General features: G+C 40.1%; 1 long non-coding RNA gene across 4 annotated transcripts in view; it reads left to right on the top strand.

The window, feature by feature from the left end:
- The window catches only part of LOC148188771 (uncharacterized), a 175,129-nt gene that overhangs the window by 94,940 nt on the left and 58,212 nt on the right, over positions 1-21,977 (top strand). The gene's annotated exons all lie outside the window — the stretch shown is intronic.

The following is a 21,977-nucleotide window of genomic DNA, read 5'->3' as shown; positions in this document are numbered from 1 at the left end:
TTATTTGAGTACTGATTCAAATTAAATCCTTATGTGCCAAATTTTGGTACCTTAGACCACATCTGGGTGACAACGCCGGGTTTAGATGAGAGTTGGAAGTGCTGTGAAGCATTTTAAAGCCTGGAAGCCAGCTCTGAGGCTGGCAACAGAGCTCTGCAGAGCCGCCAGGTTCAACCTCAGACAGGAGACGGAAACGCTTCAGAGCTGGGAAGCCGACCTCTTCAGCCACTTTTTTGGCCGCTTCTTTAGCTTCCTAGCAGGCCAAAGTTGGGCCGGCTTATCTGCCGTGATAGTTTTGGCGTCTGGTCTATTTTCTTTTCTGTATTATTTTAATAATAGCCCACTATCACTGCTAGACGAGCAGACTAACACACACATACACATACAAACAGAAACAGACGGAGACAGAAGTTTAGTTTTCTGTGTGATTAGAAAAAAGCAGGGGAGCAAAATTGCTTTTTAGTCTGTCATGTCACCCCTGCAGCTTGTTCAAAAATTACAATTTTCTCTTTACAAAGAAAGTAAAGTACCAAAAAAAGGGGAACCATTTGGCAACGGTATCGGTTCAGATGTGAACCCATCCCTGCTATTATTTAAGTTGATGTTGTTGACTGTGTACAATACCTTAGCAGGCGAGAGCCAATAACACTTCTTCCTGCTGTTCAGCCAAATGTGGTGAATTCCAGTTTCAGTTGTAATGTGCTAATCAGTGAGCTAAAACAGTGTCATCTATTGTTAAAGCCGCACTGCTGGGAGGAGTGGGCTTGTGTAGCGTTGGGCAGATGGACGCTCGGACAAGGCAGGTGGGGTGCTAGACGGACAGACTGGAGGGAGGGCCCCGCGCCGCAACCCACAATCCCTTGTCACAGTTCCTCATGGGATGCTATGCCACCTCTTCTCTGCCCTCCATCCTCATGTTTCACCCACGTGTAAACAGACTTGCACACATACAAACACACCGAGCTCATGATTCGGGTAGGAACTGCGAAAAGGCAATCGCTGCCATCTGTTGTGTAGACTTAAGGATTTCCCTGCTGAAGCACAGCAGAATTTTCCAAGAGGGAGAAGAGGAGACAGAAAGAAACTTCTCTTTGTTTTCCCCCCCTTGTGTTGTCTTTGCTTCTTTTCTTTAAGGGTGAGTAGTGTGTCAGGGTTAAGGTTTGCATCCCCAGTGGGACTACCTGTGCTGAAAATGACTGCATTTCTAACACTGAGTCGGGACTCCGTGGCAGCTTTAGTACCAGCTACCAGCACAATGGTATGAATAGAGAAATGTAGTCACGCAAAAGCAGTGCTGACAATAATTCTGGGCTTAGTGCTGATTCAAAAATACAGCTTTTACAGTGAGAGGACTCAGTGCTGCCTTGTGTGCAGCTCCCGGTGAGATGAATATTGAGGTACAGGCACTCTGCTTTGGCGAGGCTGTCATATTACCTCTGAATGTCATGATATTAAAGAAGAGTGCAGGTACAATATAGAAGACAAGCAGACTGTGTGTGTGTGTGGGGGGGGGTAAGCTGGGAAAACAGCTGAGTTGGCTCTCTGTAAAAGTGTGTTCAGGGGACACAAACACATCAGGAGATGCAAAAGAAATAGTTCAAACAATTCAAACCGTGTGTGTGTGTGTGTTCATGGAAGACACCCGCTCTTTAAAGCAGAGTGTTAAAAGTGGTAGGGCTGCAGGCAAGGCCATCCATCAGAGGGAGGCACAGGCAGGTAACTCCCTCAACACTCTTCTTTCACTATTTCTTCTTACTCTAGTTTGCTCTCATCTCCCATAACACTATTACTACTCTATTGAACTCGCCATCAAAATACCAGGATGTGACTTGAGGGTGATGAGGGCAAGGAGAATGAAAAGAGAAATGGTCAGATAATGAGAAGTAATAATGGTGATGCAGATTAAGTCGCGCCTTTCTTTGGTATGATGATTTGAACATTTACAAATGATAATAAGCCTTAAAGCTCCAGTAATTAATATTTTCATTTAAAGTGTGGATCAGATGATAATGTGTGATGTAAAGCACTACTGAAAATACTTCTTAAAAGTATTTATTAGCCCTACATTGATAGATATTTATCAGCTCTTGCAAACTTACCTGAGACATAGAATTCCAGGGAGAAGTGGTGGCTGCGTACAGCAGCTACTGAGACAACACAAAGTTAGCTCTTTCAGTTAGTGACAAATCAAACACGAGTATTTCTTACGGCAGTGGTTCTCAGTCAGGTGTACTTGTGCCCCAGATGGTACTTTTGCATTTACCTGGGAATATATGGACATTTCGCTGTGTAGATCATGTAATTTGAAACTTAAAACACACACACACACACACACACACCCCAACACAAACAATCTGAGTATATACTCTATATATTCATGTATTGAATCAGCTGTAAAGGCTCAGACACACCAAATTGACAATCGGGCGTTGGTCAGTGTAAGGCTGTTGCACTTGTTGTTATGGTGCATCCTACTCTCTTTGGGGCGAGTTGCCTTTTTTTCCACCAATCCAGCATGTTGAATTGGCGCCATCGAAGCTCGTTAAAAAATGAACTCACTTTGATTGGCTGGTCAGTTCAGCGCACAAGAAGAGAAACGAAAGTGAGGAAAGTAAACAGAGGGCTAAAGTCAAGAGGAAGTAAGGTCATTACATTTTTTATATAAGACTGTTTTTATTTAGCCCTTGAGCTCTTTAGCAGAAACATTTCCTGATGGTTTATGCTGCTGTTTACGGCTGCATCGTAAATATGTTTTGTTCTGTCAACATCGGATCATATTGTTAATATGCTAACTGGCTAACTAGCTTCAAGACGGTCTTCCGGTTTGCCTTTTTGAATGATGATTACAGACAACTGCCATCTGCTGGTGTGGAGAGTGATTTCCTCTCACTAGTGCAGAACGTATATACTTGTTGGCTGTCGGTTGTAGTCCTCGTGCTTTGTCCATGTACAACTTTATGTCTGAGACACAGTGACCTGAGGCGATGCAGCCGGAGCCTTTCATTGCAGCTCATTCTCTGATGTTGGCTTGGTGTGTCTGGGTCTTAACATGAGAAAAATGTGTTGTGAAAGTAGTTAACAAGTGAGCAGAGTCTAAACAGTTAGCCAAAAGTCATGTGTAAATGCACAAAACATAGTTAATTTTTGAACGGTTAGCGAAAAGTTAACTTGAAGTAATGGATAAATGGCTGACAGATGAAACTAAAAGTAATGATAATGCAGTTCAAATCATTATAAAGTAAATGTTTTTTTCTGCCCATTAACTTGTCACAGGGCTGCATAACTTACCACCTCTTCAGTGCTACATCTTGCGACGTGGCTTCTGCTCGGAAAGTGCATTTCCTTCCTGGCGTCTGTCTTTATTGCCTGGTTCACAGTCTGGCTGATTTGGACTCTGTAAGCGCAATGAGTTCATTACAGGGCAGATAGATCCAAGTGACGTTGTCTGCTCTGAGCTTTTGCTGAACACGCTTTCGCTTTGTTGAGGCAGACTGGTGTATATAATGTTGGTAACTTCAGGCGGCTTCTATTTGCCCAGCCACTTTGCATAAATCTTTTCTTGTTCTGCTGTAAATAGTGAACGGGCCGCAGTCTGGTGACTCGCATGCGCTTTTTGTCTGGGAAGCTGCGTCTCCGTACTCTTGTATGTTTATGCAAGTCTGCCTTAGCCTAATTTTAATTCTAGTGTAACTCTCAGTTAGAAATTTCAGTGTTTCTGTGCACTTTGCAGGCACTTACATTCCAGGATGTGTATCACTGTGGGAGCCAAATCCCCAGCCTCCACCTCCCTGTGACACTGCTGTTTTGTCTCTATGGGTCTCTACATCTCTACATGTTCTGTCTCTATAATTGTTTTAATTCTGCAACCAAACTCTACACTCCGGTCCTTGGCCACATACCGATTGCTTTTCCTTCAGTTGCTGCTTGATACTCTCAACACCATGTCACCCGGGCACAATTACATGACTTTTTCTCATCAATTTACAATTTTATTTTATTTATGTCATGGCTTTTTTTTCATAAAATTATGACTTTATTCTCGTAGAATTTCCTCTTTTTTTTCTTGAAATAATAAAACTTTTTTCTCATTAAATTACAGTTGAAATCTCATAATATTGGTTTTATTCTTGAACATACAACTTTGTGCTTCCAATTTTTCAACTTCATCTTTTTTTTCATCTTTCAACTAATTTTACAATCTAAGATTTAATTATATGTCCTCACTGTGGCTCTGAGACTGGTTTGTAATTGTTTTTAATCACAAGCCTAAGCAGAACAGTTGTTGGCCCATATCAGCATTACTGATAAAGCCAGTGTGGCCAGTAAGCGGGCTTCCATTAACCCTCAAATCGCCAAACTTTTTTTACGCCTGCGTGAGGTGGTATTTCAGGATATTCGAAAAAGCCATATTTCGCGAAACTGCAAACTGCAACACTTTTTTTGCTTTTGTTGGCCACATGATGTACAACAAAGAGTCAAAGAATTACTACAAGAGATGTTACTGCAGCGATAACTCTTCAAAATTTGAGCAAATCATCTGAAAGTTTTTGAATCCACAATTCCTCTGTGAAATCGTGGACTATCACCTCCCAGAAATCCCTCATACGCAGCCGGTACCACGTATAAGGGGCTCACCTTTCTATTATTGCTCACATAACACGCCTATGTGGCCTTTGATTGGTTAGTGTGGTGGCTGCAACAGAAACAAAGCTGCTAATGTTTTGAACATCCATCGCCATGCTTCTTGGAATATTAAGCTGAGAGAAGTCACATAACATCTCTCAGTGGAAATGCAGTCATCTCGCAATTGTGTTTTATCCCATTTCGAAAATATTTCTTAGGTTTTGTGCAAATCTAATATAGAATCCTGCCTTCTGTCAGGTAGTGTTAACTAGGGTTGTATGTGCCTTTGTTTTAGGCCAGTGTTCATTTTGCAACAGAAGACTTCAGGCTGTGAAATAACATTTATTATGCATTTGATACTTCTGTTTAAATCAAACAGCATTAATAATAATATATTGATTTAATTTAGTTATTTATTGTCATGCACTTTCAATTATTCCTTTTTGCTCTGTATTCAGTTTGAACTGTTTTTCAGCTGTAAACAGATAACTCTGACAGAGAGGCCTGCGTTTATTGTTTTATAATGATGTTTAATTCATTTTTTTCTCTGAAATGCCAACAAAGTTACTCCTGCTCTCGGCTTTAATGAGCAATTAAACTGTAGATGGTGTTTTTTGGGTTTTTTTTGCAGCTTTAATCCTATTTGTCTGCCTTCTTTATAAACATTAATTCAAGCCAGTATTTTAACATTTCTGAAACAGGATTTTGTGGCCTCAAGAACCTTACACTGCAGTTTAATGTTTAAAATTGTAACTCTGCAGTTTGCTTTAGTCCTATCCTTATTTGTGATGTCACCCCCTCCCTGACATCACTCTGTAGATGAAGACAAAGTTGATCTTTACACACACACCCTCTCTTTCACTGACATACTATATGATCTTGGTAAGTGTTTTAACACATACAGTAAGACCAACTGAAAAAGAGAAAACTGGCAAATTGTCTTGTCTTTTATAATCCGTGTAACTGGTGTGTTGGTGCGTTTGGTAGAAAAGCTATGTCAACTAGTCAAGAAATCATCAAATCACTCTTGTTCATAAATGACAACCTGCCGTTTTTTAGTTTATCGACTGGCATCACAGATTTCTCCCAACCCATGCAGGAGCACATATTCTTTCAAGTTAAAGTTAAAACATTAGCATATGTTTATTCCCAGCTACAAATTTAACACACTCTAGACGACTCTCATTTATTTTCGAAATTCACGGCACTATCTTCACACCAAACACCAAAAATGTTTTCTTGTAAAACGGCGTTGATTTAACACAGAACCATAGATGTTCAATTGATTTTGCTCCGAGTGATTTTCCACCCTGTTTCTAGATCCTTGGCAGGAATATTCTTCCTCTAAGACAAGGTTGCCAGGGCAACAGCCCTAGGGTAAGACGACTTCAAAACTCTGGTTTGATTTCCTTGGTTTGATTCCACTTAGAAGATGTATGTGAGTGTGAGTGTGTGTGTGTGTGTGTGTGTGTGTGTGAGTGTGAGTGTGTGTGAGTAAGAGTGTGAGAGTGAGAGTGTGTGCGTGTGCACGCGCGTGCATGCATGCTTTTTGTGCATAAATATGGGCATGCTGTTAGTTTGTGTTTGAGCAGGTGTGTAGTCCTGACTCTTGATGTGTTTACATCTATATCTACATTTACCTGTAGACTTCTAGCTTTTCTGATTTATTGTGAAATTGTAAGTTGAGGCAGATGTATATATAATTTATTGCTATATCAACTAGCAGCCTTTTATAGTAAACAAAGTCAGTCGTACCAGCTCTCAAATCCACAGCCTGGAGGAAGTTCTAATGCAGCAAAAGGCAGAATAGTATTAGCATGTGCAAAGAGGCTGATTTACCAGAGCCATTCGCTCGAGTGTGTGTACGCATGCACCTGTGTGAGTGAGTGCTCGGGTGTGAGTTTTCTTGCAGTGCTTGCCTAAGTGTGTTTGCCTTGTGTGAGTGATTGGAATAGAAATAAGAAGAGGGACAGACAGATGATAAAAATGTGCACCTACACAAGGGTCTCTTGTGCGCTTTTATTTTACGCACTCTTATGAGGCTACTTGTTTACCTTTCCCCTCTGCACAAACACACAAGGGGAGTGACACAATCATTTTACATTGTACGCACCTCAATGTGAAATCATACCGTTCAAAACAAGTCTCATAAGTCTTTCAATAGACCTAAGTGCAGGGGAGGACATCAGAAGAAGAGACGGCAGGAGAAAGAATAATTGTTAGGACTCTCTATCATTATGGCGTTTTCATACCAAAAACCTATTATGATGTTTGCAGCATGATTACATGCTGCGGTGTACAAATCTATCTGCCTGTGTGCGAATGTGTGATATGTGTCTGTTTTTAGACGAGGTAATTAGAGGTAATTACATTGTGACCGTATCCACCGCCAGCTCTGCCTCGCTCTGTTCCAGCAGCTGTAACATGAGAAGTAAGAGAGGATATTTAAGAGAGGGTTTTTTTCAGTTTTTTTTAAACATCTTAATCAGGTATCTCTTCATGGTTAGAGCAAGCCACATCAGGCTGACCCTTGAGTATATCAAGGATGCCAGAGGGAGTCACATCTCCGCAGGGCATTTGAGAGCAAAAAGGAAGGGGGGAAAAACTGAGCTGTGGGAAAAAGAGAGGGAGACAAAGGGAAATAAAAATAATAGGGAAATAAAACCAGAATAACACATTTAAACAAATTTGCAAGAATAGAAAGACATTTTGTATGTTCTGACCCAAGTTCTGGACATTTCCCAGCCGTATGTCTGCAGAGTTCAGCATCAGAACCAACCCTTTACTTGCAGTCATCTCTAAATCAATTCGCAACCTGACCAGTAGGTCAACAAACCTGCTCCCAGATGTCTCCTGGGCAGTGTAGGCACAAACCGCACAACTACACAACAGGGGACAAAATAAATGTTAAAAAAGAAATAAAACAAAGACGTGAAGATTGCAGCCTCCAATTACTTTCAGTTGTGTTTCCTCCTGCTCAGACCAACCTAATGTATCAAACACATGCTCACACCTTCATAAAACTATCCGAAATAATACGCTTGCACAATGTGGGTAACTTAATGATTATTTTAAATCTTCCAAAAAGGACACCAGTCTTCAACAAAAGAGACCTGCTGTGAGAGCTAGGGTTGGGCGGGTGTGAATGTTTTCAGACATTTTTATGAGCCTTGTCACCCCCCAAAAACACATGAACTTTCAAGTAAATAAACACAGCATACATCACTCTTCCCCCTTCCACCTCAACTAAAATTTGATCTCCTTCATGATGCCGACACCAGCATAGATGCAGCTGTAAACTGCACACAGCCTCGTCAGACACTAGTGGCTCCGTTAGTCCATTTATGCATAAAATAGTATATTAATCATGTTGTCATTTTGCTAATTACTATATGTGTTGGATTTAGTGCTGTGACACCATCAACACAGGTTTCTGTTATAGACCACTTTTTTAAGTGTCATCATGAACAATGCAGGTTCAGCTTGCATAAAATCAAACCGGTTTAAGTTCATTCGACACACCAGACCAACAAAAACTACTAAACTCTAAAGGGAGCAGTGGTAGAACAGTGGTAAAAATGTCATGGGGCGGCTTGTCCATCAGTGCTGGTGCGTGCCTATAGACATAAGCAGTAGGCACGTTTCCATGGAGCCCTCTGATCTGATTAGAATAGGTTTAAAAGCCCAAACAGATTAAACATGATCCATTTAAACACCTCGATCAGTTTAAACAGGCCCAAACTGATTGAAATTTCACTGCAGAGGGGTAGTTTAAACCTTTTCATAAACCCATCAAAAGAAATTGTGTTTCATGTAAATGATGAACCTTGTTCATCTCTGGCTGCATTCTTTCTGCAATGCTTCGTCCTCCCGTAAGGGGATGTGACGACATACATTTCTCAACTTCCAGAAAATGGTGATTTTCAATCAGAAGTGGACGATAGCAGAGAGCTTGTTTTTATCTGTTGCTTGATAAAGATTTTCAAAATAACAGGTAGCACCGCTTCTGAACAGCTGATAAATACCAATTTCGTCGTGAGTTTAACTTCAACTTAGTTTGATGTCTTGCCTGGGTGCACAAGAGGAGAGAGAGAGTGAGAGAGCGTGCTGTGCTGCTGAAAATGCAGTTGCGGCATGCGAAAAGTGTCAGTTACATCCGTCTCATGGTTAATGTGAGAGCTGGCAGCCCTGTCAAATTACAATATTTGTAATTTTTGCGCATGTTTAGCTAGTCCGTTTACATGATATTAGAGGATATCTCATAAAAACACTTGACGTGAAATCTTCCATCACATTGATTTCAATCAGAAAAAAAAGTGTGCATGTAAACACAGCTAGTGTAGTGTTGTATGAAGAAAGCAATAGGGGTTACTTTTATTATGCCTGCCATTTAGTGGTGATGTGTTCTGGCCTTAACTTTTACATACAGTATATACATGTGATAAACTAAATTTAGAAAAAGAAATTATATTTATAGAAAAATAGGTGTTATATTCTTACACAAACAAATAAAAAACAACAATAAGGAAGTGATCACAAGAGTTGACGTGAGTTAAAGATTGAGAGCAAACTTAGTTCAGGGTCAAGTATGGTCTAAAGCCAGTATAGACCTGTTTCCTCATCCTGGTTTGAGGGAGAACACAGCTTACTATTTCTCCTCTAATGCAGAATGCCAGGTAAGCCCAGCATCAGCTCAATAAAGCTCTTTGTGTCGGAATCGGTCTTACTGCAGAGGGCGAACTTGCATGCTATGATGAAATGCTTTTTCTAGCCTGAAGCATGTCTTTGAACGACTTGTAAAGAAATACTGTAAACAGCGCTGCATTTGAAATGCGTTCACTGAATAAATAATATATCACAAACATCAGCGTTCATAAGTAATGAACCGCTGAAGTTTCTAACAACTCTTTTGAAGAGCTACTGATTTTTTATATTCCCTCTAACCCGAATATAACTCTGAATGATTTATCCGTTTCATCCATTGATGGTGAGAGGGATCACTAAGACTTAAAGGATTTTGTTGATATATTGATTCCCAGTTTTCCTGGATGCACCTCTGAATGTCCTGGAGGGCACCAAGGCAGAGAGAAATACTATTTTAATACTAGTAATCTAGTAAATTGCATTTTTACATTCATCATAAACAGATAACACAGTAAACTAGAGATCATCTTGTGATGGGATCACGCCATTCTACAACGTAAAATGAATTTGCCAGGGGCGTAACATGAGGGGGACGATGGCCTTTATCCTACCTGCTACACCCCGACTTCATGCTCCCCTGCTCGAACCCCACCCATCTTCCAGCTCGACCTTCATTATCTCATGTACACAACAGTAAAGTTTTATGACTGTATCTTGAATAGTTTTGACACCATTGCAGTGACAAAATCAATCCACAGATGGACAGACAGACATATAAAGTTCTCACTCAAAACTGCTTATGTAGTAGGTCCCCCTGCAATAAGTGCCACTAGGACCACAATTTGTCATGATGATGCACAGACTCACTGGATCAAAACAATACCAACCATACTGTCAATTATCAATGGACAACACAGGGCCAATATAGCACACATGATCAATTCTAACACGTTCTCATCCCTAGTTGTTACATATTGCTGCTTTGCAGTCGACTTCTGCATCTACATATTAGGTATCCTAGGTATCCCTCTGGGTCTGCTGTTGATGTTTCAGAAAGACTCTGCCGCGATGTCAACTAATGCACATGGTGGGGTGATGCTGCATGTGATTAGATTTACACAACACAAGCACATGGCATCCAATGCTGGAAGGTCAACAAAAGCACATTTGGCATGGATGGTTCGGATTAGGCTACACGGCCATGGATGGTTAGGTTTAGGAAAACCCCTCCCATCTACCCTACAGGCACCCACGCACTCCTAATATTCCATAGTTTCTGGCAGCGTTTCAACCTGACACGATCCAGCGATGTATCATGCAGACGCAACAGGTTCCGTCCTACTGCATCCTCAACTGAAGCCGAACTTCCGTGTATCATGCGGATGCCATAGGTGCCACATGGCTGTCCAGCGGCATATAATTACACTGTAAACAGTTCTGTCCAGCTGTGCTGCCAGCTGATGCTGTCCAGCTTTGTATCATGTGGATGTGATAGGTGGCTTTTGGCATCAGAATCTTATGCTGAGTGCACTGCAAAAGCTGCTGTAATTGACAAGTTCAGAATGAGAACAGGCTGCCACCTACTTTGCCATTTTAGTATGTGCATTTGGTAATACAAACCCAGTAAAATGTGTGTGTAGATGCACCCCTCCTTGTCTCCACCAAACATCTGGCTCAGCAGCACAGAGGGTGGAGCTACCAGAAAGTAGCCCAAGAAGGAAAACCAGGGGGTTTGGCTTCAAAGGCAGGATGAAAAAGAGAGGCTCGTCTATGATTGATTTCATTTAAACACTTGTGAAACATCTCTACGGATACACAGACCTATTTAAGCCAATTATTCCTGTGTGATGATAACTGAATGATAAAACGATTGAGACTGTCAGTTACCTTGATTATTTTCATTCATTAGCGGTGTTTAATGCTCTAATAAAATCACAGTGGCGAAGTAATGTAACATTAAAGCAGATATTGTGTCAGCTGTGGAATAGATGCACAAAATGTTCATTGAGATGAGGTTACACAAAGTGGTTCAACAAAGTGTTTTAAAAAATGTTTGTCTGAAAAATGGGGATGTAATTACTTTTAATGATAAATATAAATTTTTAATATGTGAGGCTGCAGTGCCGGTTAGGCAGAGTTGTTGCTAGGCAGGCTGGCAGGCAGAGTTAAGGAGATACTTCACGCCATAAATGAACATTTGTGTATCAAATTCTCACCCTGTATTACGTTGAATTCTTGAAGAAATATTTTTTCTGTTTGTTTCTGACATGTCCTCATGGTGAATGGAGAATCCTAAAATGGAAAAAAATTCTTGATGAATTTAAATGATAAGCATCCAAGTGTTACAACAGCAAAGCTATGTCAAAACATTAGTTTGCAAACTATCACACCAACTCATGCAGTATAATCCAAGTCTCAGACAGACTAGTCTAGAACTAGTGTCACCAATTTGTTTCGTGCAACTCGAAGTGTCTGTCTAATGGCTTTATTGGGGCCTAGATGTTTTGTGCACACCCATTTTATGCATATTTTTTCCATCAAAATCTGGCTTGAAGTAATTAGTATATTAGTATCTCATCTTTTGTAATGAGTGAGCCATCAGTAGTGTTTTTCTTCTTAATGGGTACACCACAAAACCTTAAAAATATATCCATTGCTACTGCTTGAATATTATTATTACACTTTAAAACTCAGCTAAATTCAGTTATCGGAGAATATACTATAACAATAATAACTGCAGATTCCCCATGAAAGCCCCACTATTGACTTAAAAGAGCTCCACTGGGTTAAAACTAACTAACTAAGCTTCAAAAAGCTAACTTCAAAGTGGATAGATTAAAAAAATCTGACATAACACAACCTCTGGAGGATGTGAACAGAAAGCTTGTGAGGGGCCCGCGGGCCCTCTGATGGTTCAGTGCACAGAGAAGCATACCAAGTGCTTGCGGTGTTGTCATGGCTCTGTCAGTCTGCAGTGACCCTCCACTGAAGTAGAGCTGCGTCTGTAACTACCCTCTAAAAAGAGGCTTCTCAAAGAGACTGCCTGTTCTTAAATTATTTATTTATCACACTAAACTATCCTTTATGAATTCACGTTGAATAATTAACAGCAATGAATATCATTTGTCTTCATCTGGGAAACTCTCTGCGGGTTGTAAATGTAAACATAAAACCACATAAAAGTGGCTCTGGCAGGCCAGTCAAAGACAAAGGGAATACCAAATATCTAAATGGCTTCTATTTACACTTCCACAGCACCTCCTCTCCTTATGGCTAAATGTTTAACGAAGAGATGCTTTAAGCCTCGCTACAAATAAGGCGCCATTCCCTGCATTGGCACTGACTAACTGTGGTTATCCAATATGAATCCTACTGGACTATGTCTAAAATACATGGGGAAAGGGAAATTTGCATGTTTGTAGTAGATCTAATTTGTTCTTATATCCAAACAAATTGAATCTGGACTCAAGTCACTGCCCCCAGGTTGGTGGTTTTGGGTGGTGGATGATCAAAGCCTGTACAAGCATCTGGGAAGTGTGCAGGGCTTTGACACCAATTTTCATTGGAGCCAAACAGTGGAATTACAACTCCAGATCACGTGATGCTACAAAAAACACTTTTTGCTGTTGTGAAAAAGACATCCGTGAATCCATAAATAGTTACAATAGCTCACAATAGCTGGCCCGGCTAGTAGAAGTCCCTAGTGTGCTTTCCTTATGGCCCCAATGATGCGGAAGTGGTGCAGTTCAACCTGGTAATTTCACAAGTGGCTGTTGAACTGGTTAGGCTTCCTCTTCCACTGAGCAACTTTCATAGGAATGAAAGGGATCCTTCCTTCAATGCTGTATCCGGTTTTCTTCATATACATCAGTAGTCCTTTCTCTTGTGCCGCAGACGACAAAGCTTGGCCACTGGTGAAAAAGAGAAATGTCCGAAAAAGACAACAAAACACAGTAAAGATTCTTGCAATGAATTGAAAATTCAATGAGTGAATATATAATTTGTTTCGAGGCAGCGCTGCACAGAGGCCCCCACATACACAAATCATTGATTCTTGAGTAGATGGATATTTGGCGTTATATTTGGCAATAAAAAAATAGATTTCTGGACTGGTGAGGCTCCCTTGGGCTTTTTGATACAAATATAAGGGAAATGCTGACTTTGAAAACATACCTGTTTTTAAGGATTGTTTGGCATTTTGTGAAATATGCTCATTTGCTCTTGCAGAGAGAATAGTCCCACACAGAAGTTACTTCACAGCATGAAAAAAGGCCCCAATTGTGAATATTGAGTGATGCGCATAGAGACATTCCAAATGATCCCAGACCTAAATGTGAGTGAGAAGTCGGAGGAGTTAAGTTTTGCTGTTTGACCAGGGCTTGTCCCTTGAGCCTTTCGGCCAATAAGCACTGTCGACACTTGTCATGATTTTGGCTTGCCCCAGTTTGAATTATTGCAGAGGTGGGGGCATTTCCAATGGTGTCACTACTGTTTCAGCAGTTTGGAAGAACATACCTCTGGCTTTCCCATCGGTAGACACTTTGTTCCTTCAATTGGCTGCAAAGCAGTTTTACTGACCTTTTTCAGTCTTTTCTTCTCTCTTGTAACTTCTTAGACATAAATGGGTGGATGCTCCCAGTGCCTCTGAAGCAGAGTATGAGGCGATGTCCCAGGTAGCCAAGCTGGAAGTGGCATATCCCAACAGCAGCCTAAATCTGGCACAGCTGGTAGCAGCTGACTCCTGATGAATGATGCAGCAGAACAGGTCCAGGCACACTGGTCAGATTCTGAGTGTCGACAGTGGCTGAGAGGTGGCTGGAGGTAAAATATTCACATCTGTTTCGCATCCCAATTTAGTCCAGGTCTGCACCTTGAAGACCTAGCCAAATCCAGCAGTCCACAGTTGGTCCACCATTGGCCTCCCAGTGCCAGAACACAGCCAAGTGTATCAGCACTGAAGTTTTTAGGTCAGTTTCTGCAGTGCTGAAATTATTGTTTAACTTTTTTAAAATTTTGTTTTACCTGTAGCTGCAAAGAGCACAACAGAGAAATTGTACTTGTAGTTTTTTTTTTTTTTTTTTTAAGAAAGCCCTTTGTAACAGAAATCTTAATGTTTGAGCGAAACCAAATTTTTTCATAACCCTAACAAATAAATCCCTTTCTGGTAGAGAAGGCCTTGGGAGAGACTTCTCCCAAGTGCTGAGAGAAAAATAGGGTGCAGCGGTCAAAGCAGAAGTTAGGGTGGGTGTGGTACATTATTTTATGGTTTGGAAATATATCTTTTGGCATCATGGTTTCATGATGTCTGTCCCTGTGTCAGTCAGTATGTCCGTTATGAACTTGATATCTCAACAATATCTTGAGGGAATTTCTTTAAATTTTACATAAATGTCCCTTGAACAAAACAATGAACTGATTAGATTTTGGACCCTGAAACTGTGGAGGATGTGTGTGAAGCATCTATGTTTTCACAGACATTGCAAGTGCAACTGACTGGTTCAGAGACGTGTATAACCATGAGGTGGTAATTCTAGTTTGAGAAAGGACGTACGTTTTTTGTTTTTTTTTAAATTGTCATTAAAACTCGTATTCATTTTAACGTTCATTTAAACATATTGACTTTATGGACTTTATACATAAATACAAATGATGTAGATATAAGAGGGTCCGCAGTCAAAGAAAAAAAAATCAAGTCATACCAAACTAAATCAAAACCAAAAACAAAACAAAAAACCCAAACTGTCCAATTTAAAGGGCAACCACACAGAACCAACCCTAACACCCCAATCGCTTTTAGAAATACATATTACATACATACGCATACACAATACAGTATATACATACCAAAATAAACATCTCATTGCCGAGTACCCTCCATCACCTTTCAGGTGTTACTCATCTAATGTGAGCCATAAATATTTGGCTTGTCTTGCTTGGTGATTTATTTACTAACATGCTATTTTTTTTTTTTTTTTTTGCATTTAAAAGTCACATTATTTCTTTATGTGGAAGTTATACAGGTATGAGTGTGGATTTTTTTGTGCAAAGTGAGCAGTCTGGCCTGAGACTGACGTGGTGAACTTGTAGGCCACACACACACTGACAGTTTAACGCACTGGGACAGGACAGAGGGTGCCTCTCTTCCTAATTAATTCCCATTTTCATCCTGGATCTGATTGCAAGAAAAGAGGGATGTGAGAAGGGCTGCCCTCTTCAAAACGCCTAATGAGCTTAATCGACCACACTCTACAATCTCATTTAAGCCCGTCTCCTTGCCCATGAATTAAACTATTACAAAAACCTGCTTGAACTTAACTGGCTGCTGCTTAATCACAGCAAATCACTGTAATCCTGCATGTTAGAAGAAGCCTGCAGACTGCTGAGCCCCTGTATGATCCTGTGCTAGTGCTGATACTAATACATACAGTGTGTGTCTACAAATATGTATGTACAGGTATGTGTAATTTGTGTGTCTTGTTGCAGCTGTGAGAGCATTCTGTAAGTTCAATGCGACTACTTCATAGCCGAGGAGTAACAGCAAGGTATCAGAACTCTTGTCACATCCTCATTTTCCTGTTTTTCCCTTTGGGGATACAGTGTTTATTGTCTGTTTGTACCCCCCCCCCACCCCTTTGCTCATCGTCTCCCACCCCCTTCACTCCCATCGCCTTTGATGCCCCCAGCAAGCTTTGTTTCAACAAAGCCTGTTAGCTGATCGTTCAATTTTCTGCTCTCCTCGTGAACCCCCTGCACCCCTCTCCTCTTCATCTCCTCATCTTTCTCGGCTCAGTGTTTCAGTTCTTCCTCGCAGCCACCGAGCATCAAGACACGAATGAAAGAAAGTAACAGCTAGCCTGATAAGGAGAAAGGACAAATATTGAAAACCTTCTCTGTTTGTTGCTGCCCTCTTCTACTTGACTTCTTGTCAGTGATTCACTCCCTCTGCCTGCTTTATTTGTTTCTATTTTTCCATACTGCACTCCTGTCGCATATTTAGTCTCCATGTTGTTGGCTTTGAGAGTGGTTCATGACAAAAACACAAGTAATTAGAACATAGAGGCCCTGTTGACATTTTCATATGAATGCTTATTAACAAAAATAGAGGCACTATGCTTAGCAGCAAAGGTGCCTGATGGCTTAATAGGAAAAATATAAAGTCATGTTCAGAAACACAGACTTCATCAACATGTAATTTAAAGAGAAAATTCGCATTTCTGGACAGAGCAAGTGATGTGTGGGAAGTGTAATGTAGATCATCATGCATACTAACTGCAGACATAATTTACACACATGAACAGGCAAGGTTGTTAGACTGCAGGCAGCTAATCCTCAGCACCTAAAAGATAGATTTTTCATCAGAAATCTCTCAGCTTCTCCAGACTAGAGCTTTAGCTTTGGACAAAAATCCAAGTAATTGTGTCAAATTTTATGATTATATAATCTAATTGTCATAGAAGATGTTGACATGATGACATGTCAGAGTAGTCCAGCTTATTCTGAAAATAGTAATAAGTATTTGTAATTCATGTCATGTAGTGAATATGCCATGAACCTGTAACCAGACCTCTAACCATATCGATATTATATCTATCACATTTGAGATTAGTTATCCCAGTTATCTTTGCCTGGTTTAAAAGACTGCATCATCATATTTTTTTGGTCTTGCATATGCAACAGCTCATTTCTGCTGTTGGATTACTGGAGCTGTGAACAGATACAGACCTCAGAGAGAGCGATGAGCTGCTGTGAACAGCGGGGCTGAGAGTCGATGTCACATTCGCTGTCGTCTGTGTGTCCACGTGGGGCCAGTTTAGCTGCTATCAGGGCATTAAATGGCCATTATCAGCAAGGCTGCGAAATATATCAATATTGTATCGACTTTGCGATACGAGACTAGATATTGTCTTAGATTTTGGATATTGTAATATTGTAAGTGTCGTCTTTTCTGGTTTTAAAGGCTGCATTATCGCAAAAAATGTAATTTTCTGACCTTAACAGTCTGTTTTAGCTATTCTTGAAGTTCCCTCTACACACTTAGTCATTATCCTCATTACAGATGATTATTTGTGAATAATGTCATAATCGCAATATCTATAACACAGCATTTGGTCAAAAGAAATAAAAAGTGAATTCATTTTTCCATATTGCCCAGCCCTAACTGTAAATCAAGAGGAGAAACATCACAGCAGCTCAGGACTATACGGGTTGAGGGTACAGGGCCTTAGTGTGAAAATGTTTGTACTCTGAATTATGCTGCGTTCACTTGGAATCTGGCACATGCTAGACGGCAAGCTGACGACACCTCCTAGATGGCACTTGGAAAAAGGAAAAAAACAATGTGACGGAATGGCAGGACTGCAAAATACAATACGCACACTAGATAGCCAATATAGCACACAATAACCTTTCCATATTACCCACCTGGTATTCCACCCAGCTCAGCACTGATTGCCTCTCATATGTCCACTCTCCTTATAGCGTCTTGGTAGTATTCCAATTTTTGATCATACAATTCTGAGTGTTGTTGCACCAAAATTATTAGCTTTTTATTGTCCAAATTGACTGTGTTTTTCTTTCTTGTGTGGGAGCTACTCAATATCAACATATCAACTCAATGTCTGGTTGAAAATTCTGTTGCGGAGGGCGGCGAAAAGTTGTTGTTTTTTTTTTTTTTTTACTTTGGACAGCAATACCATCTATTGTTTCCCATTCTCTCTCCCAGCCTGCTCTCGTTCTCTAAGATGACATCCGGTTTGTTGTCTACAGTCTGCTGGATTAAATGTGAACGCAGCATTATTCTTGAGCTTCGAGTTGTTTTTCATGCCATCATGCTGCATTTTTCGATAGCTGTATAGTCTATTTGCCGAGCATTAAAACAACTGGCGTTAACAGTTGAACTGCTCCGTTCCCTGAACACATCACAATTCCACTGCGGCAAAAGAAACAAGTGAATAAAGTGACACTATTGATGTAAGGGAGGGAGAGGGAGCGAGCATAACCAGAGAGCATCAGATTAAGGCACCCGACGTGCTGTATTTCCTTATGTTGTCTTTGTGAAGCGCTATCATTAGGGAGCTCAGGAGAATCTAAGTCTAATTAGGCTGTTTAGTATTGAGCCGGGAGGACAAGGGCTAGACTGAGTCCAACTCTGCTGCTGCCTCTGAAGCCCTCTGAGAGACACTTTTAATGAGCTCCAGGCTGTGTGTTTACTATGAGATCCCTCTGCCTCCATCCTCCGTCTCGCTCGCTCATTTCTCTCACCTGCTCCGGCTTTCCTCCGAGCTCTTGCACATGCATGTGTGCTCATATTCTGCTGCACCGTATTCAGAAACACACACATATGCAAAAGTGCAATTCACAGATAGGAAGGATATCTGCAAGCTTTGAACACAATAAAAGCAACACCTTTACAAAATATTGCAATCCAAACCTTTGAGGCCACATAATCAGTTTCTACTGAGACCAACAACAAAAACTGTGGTTTGAAAAAAACCCCACAAATTCTCTGAAAGTCACAATAAAAAATGAACATTATAAGCTTGCATGACAGTTATTTAATAGCAATACATCGCACAGATCATGCTCTTCTCTCTATCTATGTAGATGCATCATCACACCACTCTGCTTATTTTCTTTTCCTGCAACACACTAACAGATGCACACTTCATGCACACCCTTCAGGCTCGCCTTCCACACGCACCACTGAACCCACTCAGTCCACTTTTCAATGGGGTTTAATTTCCAGCAGTGATCGACCACATTTCAACACCGCAACACTGCTTCTCTCTATTTTATAAGTGTGGAAAAAAGTCAACCGGGCTGTGAAGCGGCAAGTGGGGAAAACTAATCAACTCTGCATTAATTAATGATAGTGGAAGGGCTTTTTAGTGACTCTGGGTTTTGGGGGAGAGTGTTTTAAAGGAGAGCGGAGAGAACATTCTCGAGAATAGTGGACTCTCTTCGGAGTCAAATCACAGAGAGGGAGTGCTGAAGTGGAGTCAGTTTGGCCCTGGAGTTGGAGAGGATGCTTAATGATTTATACTTTGGTTTACTTTCATAGATTCACTTTTATGGATATGTTGATGTTGTAGAGGTCAAAATGTGGAACACAACAGTGTCTAAGGGATGACTTTGAAAGTGTCCGTGGAGGTGTGGGGGGTGTTGATACATGTACAGGTAAGAGGATGAGATAAAAACTAAGACCCCAAGATTGCAATGGTTTTTAAATAGCATAGCACTGAGACAAGATCACCTGTATTGGATTCAGTCATAGGCCTTTTCCACAGCTTGACGCGTCACCATTGTTATGTGTTCTGGTCTCATTTCCACTGTTTCCTTTGCTTCTTGGATGCATTCCTGGAACTGAATTTTGGCACTGCTCAGGTGGTGATACTATAGCAAAGTTCCCAGTACTATTCTGAAGCACGACTAGTGTCCAACGAAGCCTTGCAAGCATTATTTCAATAAACAAAATATATTCTGATTTAGATAATCTCATGTGTGTTTTGCTGTCTTGTTATGCTTTTTGTGTGTGCGTGTGTGTGTGTGTGTGTGTGTGCGTGTGTGTGTGTGTGCGCGTGTGTGTGTGTCCAGAGTATTTGCACAGATTTAAAAAGAATGTTTCAGTCTGACTACATTCCTCAGTAATGTCATGTTCAGGTTGTGCTGACATTTTCAAAATTTTGTAATGTTCCCATAAGTGAGCAATTTTTTTCAAGTAATAATGCTACATCACTAAAAAAGCAGAAACAAAACAGAAACTATTGAAATCCAACTTGTAGTCAGTCTGCACTGGATTCTTTACTGTATGTTTGATGTAGGGATGGGATGATATATGATTTTTTCATATATCATGATAAAAAAAACAAAAAAAACCACCCACAGTAAGTAAATATAGGATAATCATGAACATCACCTTAAGAGATGTCAAAAAGGCTACATATGCACCAATTTTTTTTTAAAGCTTTTTTTTTAAAGATTAATCAAACATTGGCAACATTTTTCCCATTTTTGTAATTTATCAAATTCAGATAAGCTTTATTGGCACAAATGTTTGTCACATTGTTGCCAAAGGAAAATAACATGATTAGATTATGAGATACATTACGGATATATATACATACGGATATATATATATATACATTACGGATATATATACATAATATATACATATTATGTACATACTTTAGTTACATATAAACATTTAGTGAATAGCTTCTTTCTTTTCGTTTATGACAATATTCCACATATTTTGCAGCTAAAACTGCACACTGACTTTTCTTTCCACATATATATGACAGTTTCTGAAGATTTGGAAAATGGATAAACCCAGGATATATGTCGTTCATTTTTTTCAAAGAAATGTTTTCTTAAATCGTTGTATTTGTCACAGTGTAGTAGGAAGTGAGATTCACTTCTCGACTTCTCTGTGATGACAGAGTGAACACTCAGTCTGTACATTGTCAATGTTTTTCATCTGTTTTATATCTGTCATGGTGGTCAGGTATTCTGCCAGCCAGCCAGATTTCGTTCTAATATCTATTATCATTTTCTTTTTGTTTTGAGATGATTTGGTGGGGCTGGATTGTTAAGTGTCTGTCCTGAAGCGTCCGTGTGTTTGGGCAGAGCTTCAGGAATTTATCACTACAAAGAACGTACACTTAAAAAAAGACGTGTCCTATCTGTGATGCAATAAAACTATGTGTTTCTTAACAAAATGCACTGTCAAGTCAGATATATTTTAGCTGCATTATAAGACTTTTAAGCATATTTTGGTAGCAATTTTTTTATTGTCTCATGCCTAATTTGAGGAGAGTTTTAAGGTTCCAGAGAAGAGAGAGCTGGTCAGTGGAGTGGGAGCTGGCCTGGTGACACACTTGTGCAGTCTTTGCAGACTTCTGTTGACCAGCAGCAAGTGGGTAACTTCCATTAATTCATTGATACTGATATTTAAAAGCAGTTACACATAAAAGGAAAGAAAAATCAATATTGTCACATTTTTCATCACCTGTACTTCTACTGAACTGCAAAAGAAACATGGTTATGTCGTACCTTAAAGTATTTTGAGCTTCTCTTTGTTTCACTCTCTGCCAGTCATCAGTTTTCAGGATGGGGGGGGTCCTGTGTTGTGTGACCCATCCACTACCCAAACCTACCACCTTATAGGGACTTTCTGTTTTTATACTACTTCCATCTCACTCCTATCAGTGCATTGATCATGTGATTGCAGCCTTTCTGATTACATTTTCTGATTAATCCACAAAATTACTGGCTAATGATTAAGTGGGATATGTATAGGGTTCCCATGGTCATAGAAAAACTGGAAAAGTCCTGAAAGTAGTAAAAATAATTTCAAGCTTTAGGAAAAGTCATGAAATTTTGTTTTGTGTAATGAATTTGTTGTAGTTATCATGGCTAACTTTCCATGTAATGTAGCATAACGGAAAATGTATGCTGTATGCCTGCTGGCTGAAATTATGTTTGAACAGAGTTTGAATCTGAATGCCAGGCAAGTGGGGCAAGAAAAAAAAAAACTAAATTATAGGTCAATGAAAAGTCATGGATGAGTTTTGAAATTTTGTCCATAAAAATGTGTAGGAACCCTTTATATATAAATCCTACTGCCTTTTGTAGGTATACATATGAACAGTGCATGAGAACAGCCTGCATTCTCTCATACTGAATTTTGTGAGTCACTTAAATGTTTTAGT

Source organism: Plectropomus leopardus, chromosome 9, assembly GCF_026936395.1.
Source record: "Plectropomus leopardus strain MGB_pleo_1.0 chromosome 9, ASM2693639v1, whole genome shotgun sequence".
In the NCBI taxonomy this organism is placed as follows: domain Eukaryota; kingdom Metazoa; phylum Chordata; class Actinopteri; order Perciformes; family Serranidae; genus Plectropomus; species Plectropomus leopardus.
This window is presented reverse-complemented; position numbering and strand designations above follow the sequence as displayed.